Here is a 17,209-nt window from a genome sequence, read left to right on the forward strand (position 1 = left end):
GTGATTTGTGGGGTAGGGTTATGAGTGAATTTTTTCCTTCCTGTCTTTTTTCTGATTATTCTACAATGAACATATATGTGTAAAAACAATAAAAAGGAAGCAAAACTCTTTAAAAATAAGTGAATTAAGAAAGATCCAGATGCTTCAGGCAAGTTTGCTCTCAATGCTAAATAAGTCACATAGATCAGTCCCCTCCTCTTACACACACAAAAAGACAGCAACCTCCATGGTCTTCTATAACTTCCCCATGATTCTATATCATCACTGCGTGGATGAACAGGCTGCCTGGAAGAGGCAGGAGGGAACACTGGGAGCCCAGCACACTTAAGACTAGGGACACACTTTTGATTCTTGCTACTGACTCTCAAGGGTCCCGATTCTGATATTCTGCCTTTCCACTTTTGGGCATCTCACAGCCAATACCCATCAGCCCATGTGTGTTCTGTGTGTGAGCCTCAATTTGCTGAATGATATAAAATATTAGGCAGTAAGAAGAATATGGTTCTGGAAGAGCACCAAAATGGAGGTTTGGCATTCTTTAAAGTTCTTACCTGTTCCTGAAATTTGTTCAGGTAGTTAGACACCCAGGAAACAGGGCACTTACTACACAACACTTAGATGTAGCAGTATACATGATCTGTATCATATGAACCAGGAAGATCTCTCTTAGTGAGAAATCTCTGTTTATATATACTACAGAAATCTCCATGAGCACATAAGACCACAGGTAAAGCAAGCTCTAAGAAAATGGCTGCCCTGCTATTATTTTCCACTGATACTTGTTTTTATTTATTTTGTCATCTGCTAGTGCTTACTTCAAATAAAAGGTATCAGGATCCAGATATTTAAGAAAAAAATATATGGGAGAAAACTTAAAGTTGAGAAAACGCTATTAACTTGTAAAGAAAATTTCCTACCATTATTATAAATAGGTCTATTTCTCCTTTTGAGTCTAACAATTTTTGCTTTCTATATCATGAAGCTATATTATTAGATGCCTATAAATTTGGATTTGTTATAGATTCCTAGTATGTTGACGCTTTATCATCATGAAATGATTATTTTTATCTCTAGTAATGATTCTTGCCTCTATACATTGTGCCTCTGATTAATATTTGCATAGTAAATACACAGTAAAAGTTACTTTTTCTCCTTTTACTTTCAATCTTTTTGAATTCTTACATATAAAAATATGTCTCTAAGAAACATAGTTGAGTCTTGTTTTTATCTAGTCTAACAATCTTCATCCTGTAATTAGTCTATTTACATTTGATATAATTACTGATATATTTGAGTTTATAATCTTACTGTTTAATTTCCAGTTGTCCTGTCTGTTTTATGTTTCTTTTTCTTTTTTTCTTACCTCTTTTGGATCAAGTATTTTCACTACCTCATTTTTCTTCACTCTTAGCTAGTTAGCTGTACATCGTTTTACAAATCTTATAGTGCATACCCTATATTGAGTTCATTCTTGACTTGTTAAAGCCTAAAGTAAATTAGTATTTTGTATTACTTCTTGGACAAGTTAAAAATTTTAATTTCATTTGTCCCAAACTCACTGCCGTTTGTACTTTGTGTTGTGTATTTTAATTGTATATTTTTAACCCTAGAATACATAGTCAGATTTTTACCCATACATATACACACACACGTATGTGTGTGGATGCATTTATACTTTTTGTTGCCCTTCATTCATTCCTCAATTTCCATGTTTCCATATGGGATCAACATCCTTCTGTCTTCAGACGTTCCTTTTTTTTTTTTTTTTAGGGTGGATATAATAATTTCTCACAATTTTTGTCTAAAAATATGCCTCTGAAGTTTTTCACTGGATATAGAATTCTGTGTTGGAGATTATTTTGTTTCACCATGAGTGATATTTCAGTGCCTTCAAGCTTCTGCTGTTCCTTGGAAGTCAGTGTCATGCTCACTGTTGCTCTTAGAAGGAAATTTGTCCTTTTTTTCCTCTGAATTTTATAAGATTTCCTCTTGTTCCTTGATTTTCAGTCGTTTTATTGTGATGTGTCTAGGTGTATTCCTTTTAATTTTTTCTATGTGGGGTTCATAGTGCTTCTTGAATCTGTGGCTTGATGTTTTAGTCAGTTTGGGGAAATTCCTGTCCCTTATCTTTTCAAATATGGCTTCTACCCCTCCCTAAGACTCCAGTTACTCATGTTAGACCATTTCACCATCTCACATATTTCTCTTAGGCTCTTTCCTGTATTTCCTATCATTTTTTTTCTGTCTTTTAAACTGGAAGTTTTCTACTGATCCTTCTTCCAGTTCACTAATTTGCTCCTCCACTGCATCTAATATGCTATTAAATCCCTCTATTGAAGTCTCAGTTATTGATTTCTCAATTCTCAAATTTCTATTTGATTATATAGTTTCCAATTCTCCACAGAAGTCTCAGTGTTGTTGCTCAAATTCTTGAACATATGAACCACAGTCATTTTAAAGCTCATGATGGATAACTCCAATTTCCAGGCTTCCTGTAAGTCTATTCTACAGGCATTCTCTCTCGGTTTTCAGTCAGTTATTGTCTTTGTGCACACCTAGTTATTTCTTTACTGGGTTCCAGATACTGCAGAGATAATGCGCGTTTCTGGATGATGTGGCCTCGTTCAAGAGAGGGTTCGTGTTTATTTCTGGTGGCAGTTAGAGTAGGAAGAGATGACCTTAATCCAGTAAATAACTGAGCTGATTTAATGATGGCCTTTGTGAGAGCTGGCTTATTTCAAGGTCAACTTTACTCTTATAAATTTCAACTCAAAGTTAGGGAGGTGTTTACCAGGACTTCCTATCTGGTAGAACCACAGTTTTCCCCTGAAGTCCCATGAAAATGCCAAAAGCTATGATCAACATCTCAGGCATTCCGAGCCACTTTCTGCTCAGCCTCTCAGCAGCTGCATTCACGTCAGCAAATTTGGGGTAAAAGTAGCACCAAGTATATGGCTCTTCCCTTGGGATTTCCCTTATTTTTATTTTATATATATATATTTTAGGATGGAGTCTTGCTCTGTCACCCAGGCTGGAGTACAATGGCACACTCTTAGCTCACTGCAGCCTCTGTCTCCCAGGTTCAAGCGATTCTCCTGCCTCAACCTCCCCAGTTGCTGGGATTACAGGCACCTGCCACCACACCCAGCTAATTTTTGTATTTTTAGTAAAGACAGGATTTCACCATGTTGGCAAAGCTGGTCTGGAACTCCTGACATCAGGAGATCCACCCCACTCAGCCTCCCAAAGTGCCGGGATTACAGGTATGAGCCACCGCACCCAGCCAGGATTTTTCTTCTTCCAAGAATCTTGGCCCTTTGAGCCAAGCTCTTGTCACCTTGATAGCTTTCCGAAGACTTCAACTCATTTTTTATTTAATTTTGTAGAGTTGTATTCTGGTTATTATGGCAGCAAAACAAATTCCCCTAAAACGTAGTGGCTTAAAACAAAGTCAATCATTTATTATCTCCCACAGTTACTGTAGTCAGGAATTCAGGAGCAGCTCAACTGGACAATTCTGGCTTGGGGCCTCCCATGAGTTTCCAATCAGATGCTGGCTGAGCTGGACAATTCTGATTTGGGGCCTCCCATGAGGTTGCAATCAGATGCTGGCTTTGGCTGGGCTCATCTCAAAGGCTGCTTCACTCACATGTCTGGTACCTAGTCTGGAAAGACTCAAATTGCTAAGAATTGGGCTCCTCCAGTGTCTCTAACTATCTTTATGTATTCTCTCCCTATAACTTGCTACCACCTGGAAGCTTCAGATTAGTTATACTTTTACAAATTGGCTAAGGGCTACCAAAAGCATGTATCCCAGGGGAGAAAAGGAAAGGCAGGAGGTAATTTCTATGGCATAGTGTTGAAAGTCACACAGGTTCACTTCTACAGCATTCTGCTGGTCGTGACAATTACAAAGGCCTGTCTGTGTTGAAGGGAAGAAACACAAAAGCCACCTCTCAGTGCAGGTGAGTCAATGTCTCCCTGTAAGGGGACATCACAAGCATGGGCACACAGCATGGGCGAGCTAGTGATATGGCCATCTGGAAAATACAACTGCCACAATGGCTCCAGTTGTCCTTGATAGGAGATTGGTCTCCAACAAGTCAGTCTGCCATTTCCAGGAGTAGAAAATCCCCTCTCCGATAACTCGGAGTTTTCTGTCATTGAGAAAAGACTGCTGTGACTGTGTTCTAATGGAGATGCCTCTGTGTTGGAGCCCTTGTGTTAGCTCAGCTGAACCCATCTTCTCAGAGACCCAGTGAGAGCTTTGGCACCATTTCAGCAAAGCTTAGGCAGACATGGCCTGAGTCTCCTGCTGCCCCACTCAGACTCACTCCCAAGGCTGGTTTCTAGAAGCCCAATAAAGAAAATCCACACCACTCCTCACGGTCCACTCTACCTTTGCTTTATTCCTGCAGATGAGTATTGCACAAAGAATATTCTGTAAAAACGCTGTCTGTACAAGATATGAATTCTGTTAAAATTTCTTTTCAGAGAATTTAACATATTCTTTCCCCCTCTTCCAGATTCATAATGCATATTAGCATAAAGCCTCTGAAAAGTCCTGTAGCAAGGAAACTTTGTTTCATCCCCATTTTCATGAATTTATTTAATGACAGAAAGTGGGTTGAGGGGCTATCTTTTTATTAGCAGGACAGAAATTAACACCCCATGAACATTGTACAGAACATGCAAACATTGTACAGAGCATCCTTAGACTTCTGATCCCACCATTGCTCTTGTGGGACTGTGGAGCTAAGTTGTTCATAATAAAACATTGTGTCTCAAATTGCCTTATGGGAGCTAAGTCATGGCTGAGCGCCCCTTTGCTGAGTGGTATGCTTTTTTGGGTGTTCCAAAGCAAAGATGGGCCATGTACCATTTTCCAAATTAGACTGATGAATGCATCAACCTTTTCCACCTGCCGGTAACACAACAAGAAGTTTTTGAAAGGCTTTTGTTTACTGTCTGCCAATACACATGAGGCCATTAGCCAGTTGGCAGGTCTTGTGTGAGCTTCATTTCTGCCAGCTTACAGTGAGCTGCCCACTCCTTAGCTGAGAGCCTCGATCAATGCCCCTTCAATGCTAAAGGGCTGCAGGGGTGAGAGGTGGGGGAGAGCAAGTTGGTTTGATGAGAGAGTAAGAAACAAGGAGAAAGGGACAAAACCTTCCTTCTACCTTCCACATTAGAGAGTCCTCCCACTCAAAGCCTCATTACAGGCATTGCTGCCTGTCTGTTCTACCAATCTTTTGATAATTTAGTTGTGCTTCCAATTGAGAGCTGTGTTGTTTAATAAAACAGAGACAATCGACTCTTCCTCAGTGTTGTAATAGCCTCTCTGTGTGTTTACTTGAGAACAAATGCTGTTATAATTTCTTTGGGGAATCAATATCTTCCAGTGCATATGCACAGCCCTATTGGAGGGAGGCTCAGATTGTGTAAGGAGAGAAGGGGAAATTTATTGCCTTGTAAATGCTGGCAGAAGGTAGTAGGTTTAGTGAGAGCTGTAATTAAAGTTTTGCTGATAATAAAAAATGGAGGCAATAAACACTCCGATTATCCAGTCCTCAGTCTCAGAATGGCTGAACCATCACAGGGTCCTGGACTCTTGCTGGTCTCTGCACAATTAGCCTCTGAAGGTGAAGGTCCCAGGGCCCAAAGGCTGCCAGCTCCTGGGCCCTTGAGATGCCCTCCATGTGCTCACAGGCCCATCTGCTTTCTTCAACTTTAGCGGCAGCAAAGTCAACCTTTATTTTGCCAACTGCTTCTAAAACTGGCTATTCAAGCCAGAGCTACCAGGCTAAAAGTCTACACAGGATTTGAGAATGAGGAGTTCAACCTGGAGGCAAGCACCTGTACTCCAAAAAGAACTGAAGTATAAGGGGAGGTAAATCACTCCTTTGTCAATCTTTCTGCAGGGGGACCCCTCCCCGGGAATTCACTCAAGTCTTCCAGAATAGCACACAAAGATTTTCCAAAGGTGATTGCTTGTTTCTCTGCTAAGCACTTGCTGTGCAGTTTTGTGTGTGCTCTAGGTTTGATGGAGGCAGAGGAATTGCATGGTTAGGAAGGGGATGGAGACCTCCTCATGGCCACAAGGCGGCAATGTCCACAAGGTACCACTGACACCTTGCCACTGGCTAAGGACATCTGCATTGTCTTTTCCAACTGGGATGAAATCACAGTCACCTCTCTCCCTGCAATTCCTGGCTGTGTCCACAACAGTGTCAGACTATGGAAGAAGGAGGCAATTTCTCTGGCCCACTGGGATGGGGGCATCTTCAAGGCTTCTTTGGCCCTGGGTATCAAAGTAAGATCAACTGGCTGGGAAAATCAGAAACTATCCCACTCACCAGCTCCACTACCACCAACACCCCTAGGTTAAGTTCCCAAAGGGGAAGAACTTTGTCTATAATCTCTGTAGCCATCCAGACAATAAATATCTACTGAGCACCTACTATTTGCCATGCACATTATCACTGCACCCAGCACCAAACACTTGCAGAAAGAACAAACAAGTGAGCAAATTGGCCTCCATATCCACCAGGAGGTTCCTCTGAGAATACAGGAGCCTGAGTTCTTCTAGAAATAATAAGATGCTCCATACTGAGCAGCTACTATGTACCAGATGACCTACACAGCCCTTTACACATGTCCATTCTCTCTTTTGATCCTTACAACCACTCCCCACTGTGAGGTAGAGATGGTGGTTGTTGTTGACAGTAGAGGATGGTAAGGCTCAGAGGGGAAAGCCATGTGCCCAGAGCCAACGCCACCCAACACACAGCACAGGGGCAGCGAGGAAGGCCCCAGTTGATGGTGCTCCAAAGCCTGCATTCTTTCCTTTATGCCATGTTCCCTGTCAACAATGTCACATGAGCCCCTCATCTGCCATCACTTGTCTTCTCCTCGCAGGGTCTGCTGAGAGAGGAGGTGGAAGGTGCAAAAAGAATTTCACTCCTGAGTCCTTGAGAGAGCTCAGCAAAAAAAAGGGCTGAGCAGGGCTGCCAAGGAGCACCACAGGGAAGCAGCAAAGGGGTCTAGGGCTTACCTGTCCATAGGAGGCAGGCCTGGCCGGGACCACCGGCTGCCGGCATTTCTGTATTCTGTGCCTTTCTCTCCTGTCTCATCTTCTACCTTCCTTTGCTCCTCTAAAATGTTCAGAGGACTAAGAGCCTGCAGGGAATCTCAGTCCAGTCCCCTTGCCAGCCCAAATGCCTTCCACTGGGTGGCCCTTAGCCCTGGGGCTCCTCCAGCCAGTGCCAAGCATACGCAGCCCCTTTCCAAGGCCGGGCACATGTGGTGCAAAACCAGCTAGGCACCAGACATAACAAGGTACTGGTGAGGTGCAGAGGCTGGCTGTCCCCAGAACACAAGACCCTCCCGGTGTGTAGCCCTCTCCTGGGCAGCTTGCCTTAGAGAAACAAAGCTCCCAGCAGCAAGTCCCAAGTCCAGGATGGTCCTGCACCAATTCTGATGCTGTCCCTGCAATCTCTTTCTTCAGATGCCTAGCACTTGCACAGACTTCAAGTTGCTCATCTCCAAATGGGTGAGGGACTCCCTCTGTCATATCAGCTCCCCTGGATCTGCCCACAGGGAGCAGCAGGCCCAAGGGAGAGTCTGGAGAAAGTGTCCACATTTGCAACTCTCCAACACTGTGGCTTCTGCAAGGTACTCAATGGCCCCACATGAGAGCTCCAGAGCTCAGGCTGCAGTGGGGACCCTAGGCCGCTGATTATCCAATAATATTACCAGCAGGCATTAAATCTATCCTCAGTTAACCCAATGTCTTTAATAATAAAAAAGATTTTGCACTGGGGATAAATACTGTGTCTCATTTTCTCACTCTCACTGGTCTGTCACTGTGCACTTATTAATACAATCACTAATATATGGCTCCCAATCAGCCACTAAAATGCTGCTGTTATTCCTACTAATTCGACAATAAAATATGGCCGTGCCAGGCCGGAACAAGTAGGCTGCCACGTGACTGGGGGCTCTGTGGGAGGTAAGCCAGGGGGCCCAGGGCTCTAGACTGGCCACCGGGAACTCAGCCACCATGGCCACGGCCCTGCAGGCCCTGACTTCCAAGGGCCCAGACACCACCAGAAACTCAGAGGTGTTCCCTGCTATATTTCCAATACTGCATAACAAATTACCACATACTTAGCAGCTTAAAACAACACCCATTAATCATCTCACCGTTGTGTAGGTCAGAAGTCCAGGCGTGACTAAATTCTCTGCTCAGGGGCTCACCAGGCTGAAGTCAAAGCGTCAGCTGGGCCACATTCGCAGCGGGAGGCTTGACGAGGGCCGAATCCACTTCCAGGTGCATCTCATTCAGGCTCTTGGCAGATTTCCGTTCCTTGCAGCTGTAGGACTGAGGTCTCTGCTTTCTTGCTGGCTGTCAGCCAGGGCTCACTCTCTGCTTCTAGAGGCTGTCTCAGGTCCTAGCCCCCCGCCCCTCCACAATATGGTAGCTTCCTTCTGCAAAGCCAGTGGGAGTCTCTTCAGTCCTAAACTGCATAATCTAATCGGGGCTGGGGGCAGGTGATATCCCCTCCTATCCACAGTCCCACTGCACTCAGGGGAAGGGGCATTCTGCAGGCCATGTATACCAGGGGTGGGAATCCTGCCCACCACACACGGTATTAAGATCTTCCACTTGCTCGTCTTTGTGTGTAGGCAGCCTTTCTGCCGACAACTGGACCTTGGTTCTAATCTCACTCCCCTTTCTCCACACACCAGAGAAGAATCCTACAGCATCTGGCAGCTCTTCTCCCAGGCCAAGCCTCCACCGCTGGCCAAACGGAGAAGAAAGCAGTGGACTCAGGTACCGTGATGTGCAAGGGATGGACGGAGGGGCTCAGGAGCAGCCCCAGCTCAGGCTGCACAGCGCGGAATAGGTATTTGCAAAAGCGTTCTCTTCACCAAGTAGCAATAATTCACTTCCAATCCAAAGAAGGCCCTTCCTCAGACCTTCTTACGGCTTCTCCTAAAAAAATCTCCTCTTTGTAAAGCTCCCAACTACTGAGGCAAAGCAAATCCCATTACCCACCAGGTTATTTCCTCACCCTGGTTCTGAGCACCCAGATTCCTGGGCCCCATCCCCAGATCAGTGGACCCAGAGAAATAGGATCTGCCTTTGTAAAGCTCCCAGCCACAGCTGCTGCCCAAGAGCTCTGTGGGAGAAGCAGGCCTAGGGCCCTGCCCTGATCCAGCTGCTTTCAATGAGTTCTTCAAGCCCAGAGAGGAAACAAAAACAAATTGGCTTTTAAGAATCAGGTTTATATGAAAATACACCCATCGTAATTAAAACACCATAACCCCAAATGACCCCTATAGCCTTCCAGATAATGTCCACCTTCTTCCAGCTCCCCACTCCCAGGCCTGCACAGGGGGCCCCTCACCCTGTCTCACTGGCCTTCTCCACTCCATCCAGGGCCCCTTACTCTTCCTGAGCCTTTACTCTTAGGGTCCCCTCAGCTGGGAACACTTTGGGAGGCTGAGGCAGGAGGATTGCTTGAGCCCAGGAGTTCGAGACCAGACTGAGCAACATGGTGAAACCCTGTCTCTTTCAAAAAAAAAAAAAAAAAAAAAAAAAAAAAGAATTAATTAGCTAGACATGGTGGTGCATGCCTGCAGTCCCAGTTACTTGGGAGGCTGAGGGTAGAAGGATTTCTTGGGCCCTGGAGGTCGATGCTACAGTGAGCCATGATCATATCACTTGCACTCGAGCCTGGGTGACAGAGTGAGACCCTGTCTCAAAAAAAAAAAAAAAAAGTCAGATTTTGCAAAATCTGCAAATGAGAGTCAGACTCAGGTGACCAGAATCAACTTATTTAGGAATAGATTCTTGGCAGGTGGGGACCTCATCTCAAACCCTTATCCCACCCCCTAAATTCGAGTGGCAGGGCACAAAGGCTTGAGGCGTGGCAACAGACTATGACTTTAGAATAAAGGCGGCCACAGCCATCGGCGTGACTATGAGCTGCTGGGCATCAGTGCCTTTCTCCTGGCAGCAAACAACCCCCACGCCAAAGCCTTGGGGCAAATCTCAGAGAACAGGCCAGGCAGAGGGCCCTGGCAGGGGAGTCAGCTTAGGTTGTGTCCTGGGGATAGCTACACGCGGCAGTCCTGCCGCCATCCCCCTGTGTCTCCACACTTTCCCTGGCGTCTGGGACCTGGAGACTCAGAGAACGTGTTTGCATCTGTCAAGCCCAACAAGTCATTAATTACACCTTGGGGAAAGTCACAGAGGCACGGTGTGGATGGGCAAACACTGTTCAAACATGCTGAGGCAAACTTCGAGGTTGTGTTTGACACTGCTGGGATTATTGTGGTAAGTCTCTGTTTTGGTTGACTACAAATCCCAAAACTTTCCAGTGTTCCTTTTGGAAGGTCTTTGAATTGAAAGATTCAAGCCTATACTGCTCCTTCCTTCCCTGAGGGAGTTCCCTCAGTCACTGTGACCTCACCTATGGTCCTTGAGGCCTGATGGGTCCTCCCCAAGGTCCCTCTCCCAGCCCCCAAGGTGAAAACTCCCCCCCAGAGCTAATGCCAGGGGGTTGGAGCGGGATTAACCTTTGTCACAGCCCTCCGCCTGCTGCTGCCCTGACTCAGGATTCTAGGAAGGACTTTTGGGGCCAGGAGTCTTGTTCGGTTTGTTTGGTTTTAAGATGGAGTTTCACTCTTGTTGCCCAGGCTGGAGTGCAATGGCGGGATCTTGGCTCACTACAACTTCCACCTTCTGGGTTCAAGAGATTCTCCTGCCTCAGCCTCCCAAGTAGCTGGGATTACAGGTGCACGCCACCACGCCCGGCTTTTTGTATTTTTAGTAGAAATGGGGTTTCATCATGTTAGCCATGCAGGTCTCGAACTCCTGACCTCAGGTGATCCACCCGCCTCGGCCTCCCAAAGTGCAGGGATTACAGGCGTGAGCCACCGCACCCAGCCAGGACTCTTGTTTTGCAAGTGGGCTCGGGCTCACAGCAAGCAGGATCCTATCTAGCTTCAGCTGAGCTCTGAGTTTCTCAAACTGTAGAATCATCTAGGAATCCTGTTACAGTGCCAGTAACAGGTCTGGAGTAGCACCTGAAATTCAGCATTTCCCACATGCTCCCAGGTGACACCCATGCTGCTGGTTCACAGACCACACTTTGAGTAGGAAAGCTCAAAAGTAGCACTGCCCAGCAGAAATAGAAGCAGAGCCACATAAGTCATTTTAAAGTGTCTCCTAAACACATCAAAAAGTAATTGTCATAATGTATTTTATTTAACCCAATGTGTCTAAAAGAGTATTATGTCAACATATAATGAATATAAAAAATTACTTATGAGATAGCTTACATGCTTTTTTTGTACTAAGTCTTCAAACTGCAGGGTGGATTTTACCCTTACAGCACATGTCAACGTGAACTAGCCATATTTCTGCACTCAGCGGCCACATGTGGCTGTGGCTGCTGTTTTGGACAGTGCAGCTCAAGGGGATGGGAGAAAAGGAAAAGAATATGAGAGGAAAGAAGAAAAATCAAGGAGGAGCCACTGGGTGACCCACCTTGGGACAATACAGAAAGAGCATAGCAATGAGTTCTAGACTCAGCCCTGCCTGTCATTCAGTGTATTGCCTAAAGAGAGTCAGGTAAACTCTGGACCTAGCCCTTTCCACCAACAAAATGGGTACAGCAATGCCTGCCCATCACTAGGCCCAAAATATGGGCAAGACACTGTTCCCAGCTTATGGGGCTTGTCAACATTGGATTCTGCCAAGCAGAAACCTAGAGTCTCCAGGCAATTAATACCTGGCTCCCCAGGGTGGGGCCTGAGCCCTCCAGAGAGCTCCAACAGGAGAGTCTGTATGTTCACTGTTCGACAGAGCCTCCTGGGGGGGGTGGGCAGGCTGGCAGGGGCTTTACCCCCACTCCAAAACCACCCTGAACAATCTGGCCCTATTTAGGAAGGGCACTTTGCTGTCACTGTGAATCGAGGAAACGCAGGCAGATAGAATTAGTGCTGCCCACCCATCTCACACTGTCAGAGGAGCTATTTTCAGGTCCTTGCTGTTGAGTTCATCTTCACATCCTTTGCTCTTTTTCTGTGCTTCAAGAGCTGAAGCAACAGGGAGGCCAGTCCCGGTGTATATTCTGGTCTGGCCACTTCCTGGATCTCTGAGGCCCAATAGGGATTTGGGGGAAGTGAACTTTGTAGAACTCAGGAGCAGGATGGGGCACGAAGTTTGAACACCAGCCTATAATAGTGAGGCACTGAGTGCCACATATAATCGTAGTTACCTACACTTTACAGACATCAAACCTGTGGCAGGAGGAGGAAAAGGAGCAGGAGGAGAAAAGTAAAGCCAGGCTAGGTGACAACCTAACCCAGCAAATCCCTAAGCCAGGACCTGAGCTTTCCAATTCCTGGTCCTGTGATGCTGCTGCACCAGCGGGTGGCAGGTGAGCCAACTGTCCACCTCTGGCTCCCCTTTGGGGCACCAATGGGCACAGTGCCTGCCCCAGCCTCCAGGGAGCCACACACACAGCTCAAGGGCCTGGTTCTCTGAGAGAGCAGTGAACCTCCCACCAATGCCCTGGACTCTTCCAGCCCCTGGTCAAGAGACAGTCTTGTCTCAGTCATACTAACAGAATCTGAGGCAGGGGTCCTCGGTGCCTGCCTGTCTCACGTTCCTGAAGGAGGTACCCACAAGTCCTCCAAACCTCAGCCAGGAACCAAGCATCCCCAGGCACTGGAGGGACCTTTTAGGTTAAACAGAGGCAAGAAGAACCTGTGGACTCCTTCCACACCAGCTGGAAAGGGAAGGTGGGTCTGATGGCCATGCCATCTCCCAGCAATCCCCAGATGAGAGTCCCAGCAGGAGAGGTCACTGGCCCCTACATCACCCTTGACATGAGGGCACTCACTCATCTCCCATGGGGCCTTAATGGAGTTAACAAAAATAATTAATTCCCTACCATACCTGCTGGAACCACCTCTTGGTCAAGTTCTCCTTGCCCATTGATATAATACATACTATTTTTTCCCAAACTATTTCATTCCCCAACTGGTCCAAGGGTCTGAGGATAAGAAACACTCCCAGTCTCCCCTCCCCAGCCTAAGACAACTTCATCATGCCAGGTGGGCCCTGGTGCCAGCTGCCCCTTGCTGTCACCTCCACAGTCCTTTGAGCTCCATGGGTCTGGCCACGTGTTGCCCCATATCTCATAGCATTCCCCTCAAGGTGCCAGGCCTGCACATTGCAGACCCAGTGCCCCATACTTCTCTCCTGGAGGAGGAAAGTGCCAGCAGGGTGACCTCTGCTCATCCTTCAGAGTTCAATTTAGACATCACCTCTTCCAGGAGGCCCTCCCCAGCTGAACAAGGTACCTCTCCTCCAAGCTCCCACAGAACCCCATCCTTCCCCATTCCCAAGGGAAACTGGGAGGTAACCTGGCATCTTTGTTTGACCAGTGACTGATATATGCAGTTGGTACTCCAAAAACTCTGGCTTGTGGAATGAGCATGCTTCTCAACAAATCCAGCCAACCACATGGCCCAGGGCACTGATACACACAAATACTCACAGACTCAGCAAACACACCCTCCTGAGCCATGACCGCAAATATCCTGCTGAGAGCGCCTTTGAAGTTCAGAGAAATGCTGGGCACAGTTCCTCAGGCCAAGATAGGGGCAGCTGGGAGAAAACAGGCCCCCTGCCAGTGCCACTGCCTACCGCCTTCCCCACCCCAAGAAACCTACACAGCACTTTCCGGAGGAAAAGCAGCCAACAAAGACAGCAGCTGCCTCCCTCGACAGCCAGACCCCCAGAGAGTTTAAATGGAAATAAAATAATCTCACTTCGTTGCCCCAACCACAGATAGGCACAGTCAGGGGAGAAGAGCTGGCTAACTGCTTCTTTGAAGAGGCAAAGACTCTTTTACCCAAAAGCTATTTGTCCTCCGTAAATGGGATTTTAGAAACAGTACTGAAAGGGAGGCTATGGCCACAAGAGCCTAAGCTTGTATTATACATTAGACAGATATTTAGAAATAAAGCGTGATTAAAAGGAAAGCTATAAATGACAGCCGAGAGCTCCAGACCCTCCGAGGCCTTCATGCAAATGTCTCGCTGCTCTGTCCGTCCCAGAAATCTGGGCCAAACTGTAACCATTTCTCTGATTTTTTAAAAACTGTTGTCACCCCAGCTGCTTTGAGGGGCTGTGTTCTGTCCCTGGTGGTGGGCTCAGATCTGAGGAGGGGAGGGTCTGAGCAGGGACCAAGCACTTGTGCCAGGGGGCCCCTTGGAGCCGCTGTCCCACAGAGGTTGGTGTGCATGCTCAGACTCCCCTCTGCGGGCTCCCCTGAACATCGCCTGATCCAGGAGGCCTCCCCTCATCTGTCATCAGGCTAGGTCGGTGTCCCCTTTTCACAACACTCATCACACCCTGTGCCACCAGGCTGTGTGTGACTTCCATGGAGTAGGGAACCCTGCCCTGCTCTGGGCAGTCTGTGAGGTTAACTAAAGAACGGTGTGTCCCACACACACACACTAAGAGGCATGTCAGGAAGGAGGCCAAACCCCAGCCAACAGACACCTGTGTAGTCAGCCTCACTTGGTCTTGTTAGTTACTGCTGTTATTATTATCAACATTCATCAGTGATGGCTGCAGTTCCAGTCTTTGGCTAATGCCTCCATTTAGACCTAGCGTTCCATTATTGGAATGCTAAGCATGTGGGAGTTATTTATATCTTACTGCTCAAGGTCATCACCAAGCTCTGATTTTTCAAATTCAAAAAATTACAACCTCAGGCATAAATGGGTTAATCGCTGTTAAGACCCCCTTAGAACTATCATAGGCTAAACTCTTCTGAGTCTTCCCTTTTCAGAGAAAATGAGCTTACTTCCTGTTGTTTTTTAACTGAAATCCATACTTTATTCAGATTTTAGTAGTTTTTACCTGGTGTCCTTTTCTTGTTCCAGGGTCTTCTCCAGGATCCCAATTACCCTTAGTTGTCACATCTGCTTAGGCTTCTCTTGGCTGTGAGGTTTTTCTCATACTTTGCTGGGTTTTGATGACCTCAACCATATTGAAGGGTACTGGTTGGGTTTTTTTATAGAATGACCCTCTATCAGAATTTGTCTGATGTTTTCCTCATCATTAAACTGGGTTTATGGGTGGAAAACCACAGAGGTGAAGTGCCATTTTCATCATATCATACCTGGAGTACATACTATTGACATGATTTATCATTGTTGATGTTTATATTGGTCACCTGGCTGAAGTAGTGTTTGCCAAATTTCTCTAGCTCTTTTAATTGAAATCTTTCCCACCTCTCTAAAGGCCACATCGAAAATCACCTCCTCCTAGAAGTCACCCCAGATTGCATGTGCACACACAGGCACACATACTCTATTGGCTCCTCTCAGGACTTAGCACACCTCAAAGTATTTCAGATGTCTGTGAACTTTCCAACCTTATTTTGACTGCATGCTCTGTGAAGCAGTGACCTAAGGCCCAGCAAGCATCTAGCCTATGATGAAAAGTGACCACACATTTAGTGCTCACTGATAGTACCTCACAGGCACTACCTGGCTATAACCCAATGAGGGAAGGTCTCTTGTTATTGCCATTTTACAGATGAAGAAGGATCTTGTACAGCAAGTAACCAGCAGAGCCAAGATCTGGCTGTGTGGCTGTGCAATCGGTTCCCTCTTGGCTCTGCTGCACTCCTTCCCCCGGGGGTAGGTAAGCACTCTCAGCTTATCCTCCACAGCTGGTTCAAGGACATGCTGCTGTAACGGAGGCAGAAATGTTTGGTGGGCTGAGAGTCTGGGGCCTCCAACAGCAGCACCAAGGACGTGAGGCTCTGTCCCACCCAGGCTCTGTCCCGCTCCCAGCCCTGGCAAGTATGGACCATGACACCAGCACACCCACATCCCTATAAATCCTCAAACAACCACAAGTTTTTTTTTTTTTTTTTAACATCAGATGGGTAATATGCTGATGTCATAATGAGGTTTAAGGGAGGCACACTTCACATGAGTATGAAAACTCAATCATCACACTTAGGAAACACAAAAGATCAAGCCTTACCATTTTTAACATCCAGAGACGGGAGGCCAGGCTGTGCACTTGCTAACATGCTGTGTCAGCGAGAAGTCAAATGATGTACATGGAACTGGAACATCTCCCATAAATTTTGTTTTATTAAATTTTAAACTTTAATAAAACAATGACACAATTCAAATGCCAGCTCTGGACTTCCTCATCCCCACCACCTACCATCATGGGTTCCCCAAGAACCCTCCCACTGGCAGAGTATTCAGAGTGTTCAAGGCTTTCCTGTGGTGTTGGCACTGGACTCTGGGCCCTCGACCAGGGAACCAGAAGACAGGGGGCCTAGTGGGAGTAGATGGCCTCAGAAGGCCCAGGTGGGCACACAGCTAGATATGACCCAGGCAACCAATACAAGAGGTTTCCAGTCTCCAAGATGGGAGAAAGAGAGAACAGGTATTGTCAGCTCTGATTAAGGATGAGTCTCTCTGTTGATTCCCCAGGGACCCAGATTTAACAGTGTAGTTAAGAGCTAGGACCCCAAGTTTCCTAGAGTCAGACAGATGGTAAACCGGGCTCCAGAACAATCACCCACTTCTCTCCAACAGCTACACCAGAAGAGCAAATCGTCCCTTCTGTGCCCCTTCTCCTTCATCTTCCTTCAGATTCAAATAAAAGGTAGGGAACAAAGTAATCAGCATCCACTCAGCCAGGATACTTCTCCAAGCTTCACTTCTCCAAATCATGCCACCACCACACTGGCTCTGGTCTGGGGAGATGAGAGGACTGTCCACGTGTCCCCACATCAGCCCCCTTCAGCAAAAAAGGAAGTAAGGAGGTCTCTACCACTGGGGGCAGGGCATAGCTGAACAAAAGGCAGCAGAAACTTCCGCAGACTTAAACATCCCTGTCTGACAGCTCTGAAGAGAGCAGTGGTTCTCCCAGCACGGTGTTTGAGCTCTGAGAACGGACAGACTGCCTCCTCAAGTGGGTCCCTGACCCCTGTGTAGCCTAACTTGGAGACACCTCCCAGTAGCGGCTGACTGACACCTCATACAGCCGGGTGCCCCTCTGAGATGAAGCTTCCAGAAAAAGGATCAGGCAGCAATATTTGCTGTTCTGCAGCCTCCGCTGGTGATACCCAGGCAAACAGGGTCT

General features: G+C 46.8%; 1 non-coding gene across 1 annotated transcript; it reads right to left on the reverse strand.

The window, feature by feature from the left end:
* Positions 1-15,979: 15,979 nt before the first annotated feature.
* LOC129037742 (small nucleolar RNA U13) lies at positions 15,980-16,080 on the reverse strand. The gene has a single exon (XR_008502967.1). It is a non-coding gene; the product is annotated as a small nucleolar RNA U13 (small nucleolar RNA).
* Between the last annotated feature and the right edge of the window lie 1,129 nt (positions 16,081-17,209).

Source organism: Pongo pygmaeus, chromosome 4 (assembly GCF_028885625.2).
Source record: "Pongo pygmaeus isolate AG05252 chromosome 4, NHGRI_mPonPyg2-v2.0_pri, whole genome shotgun sequence".
Classification (NCBI taxonomy): Eukaryota; Metazoa; Chordata; class Mammalia; order Primates; family Hominidae; genus Pongo; species Pongo pygmaeus.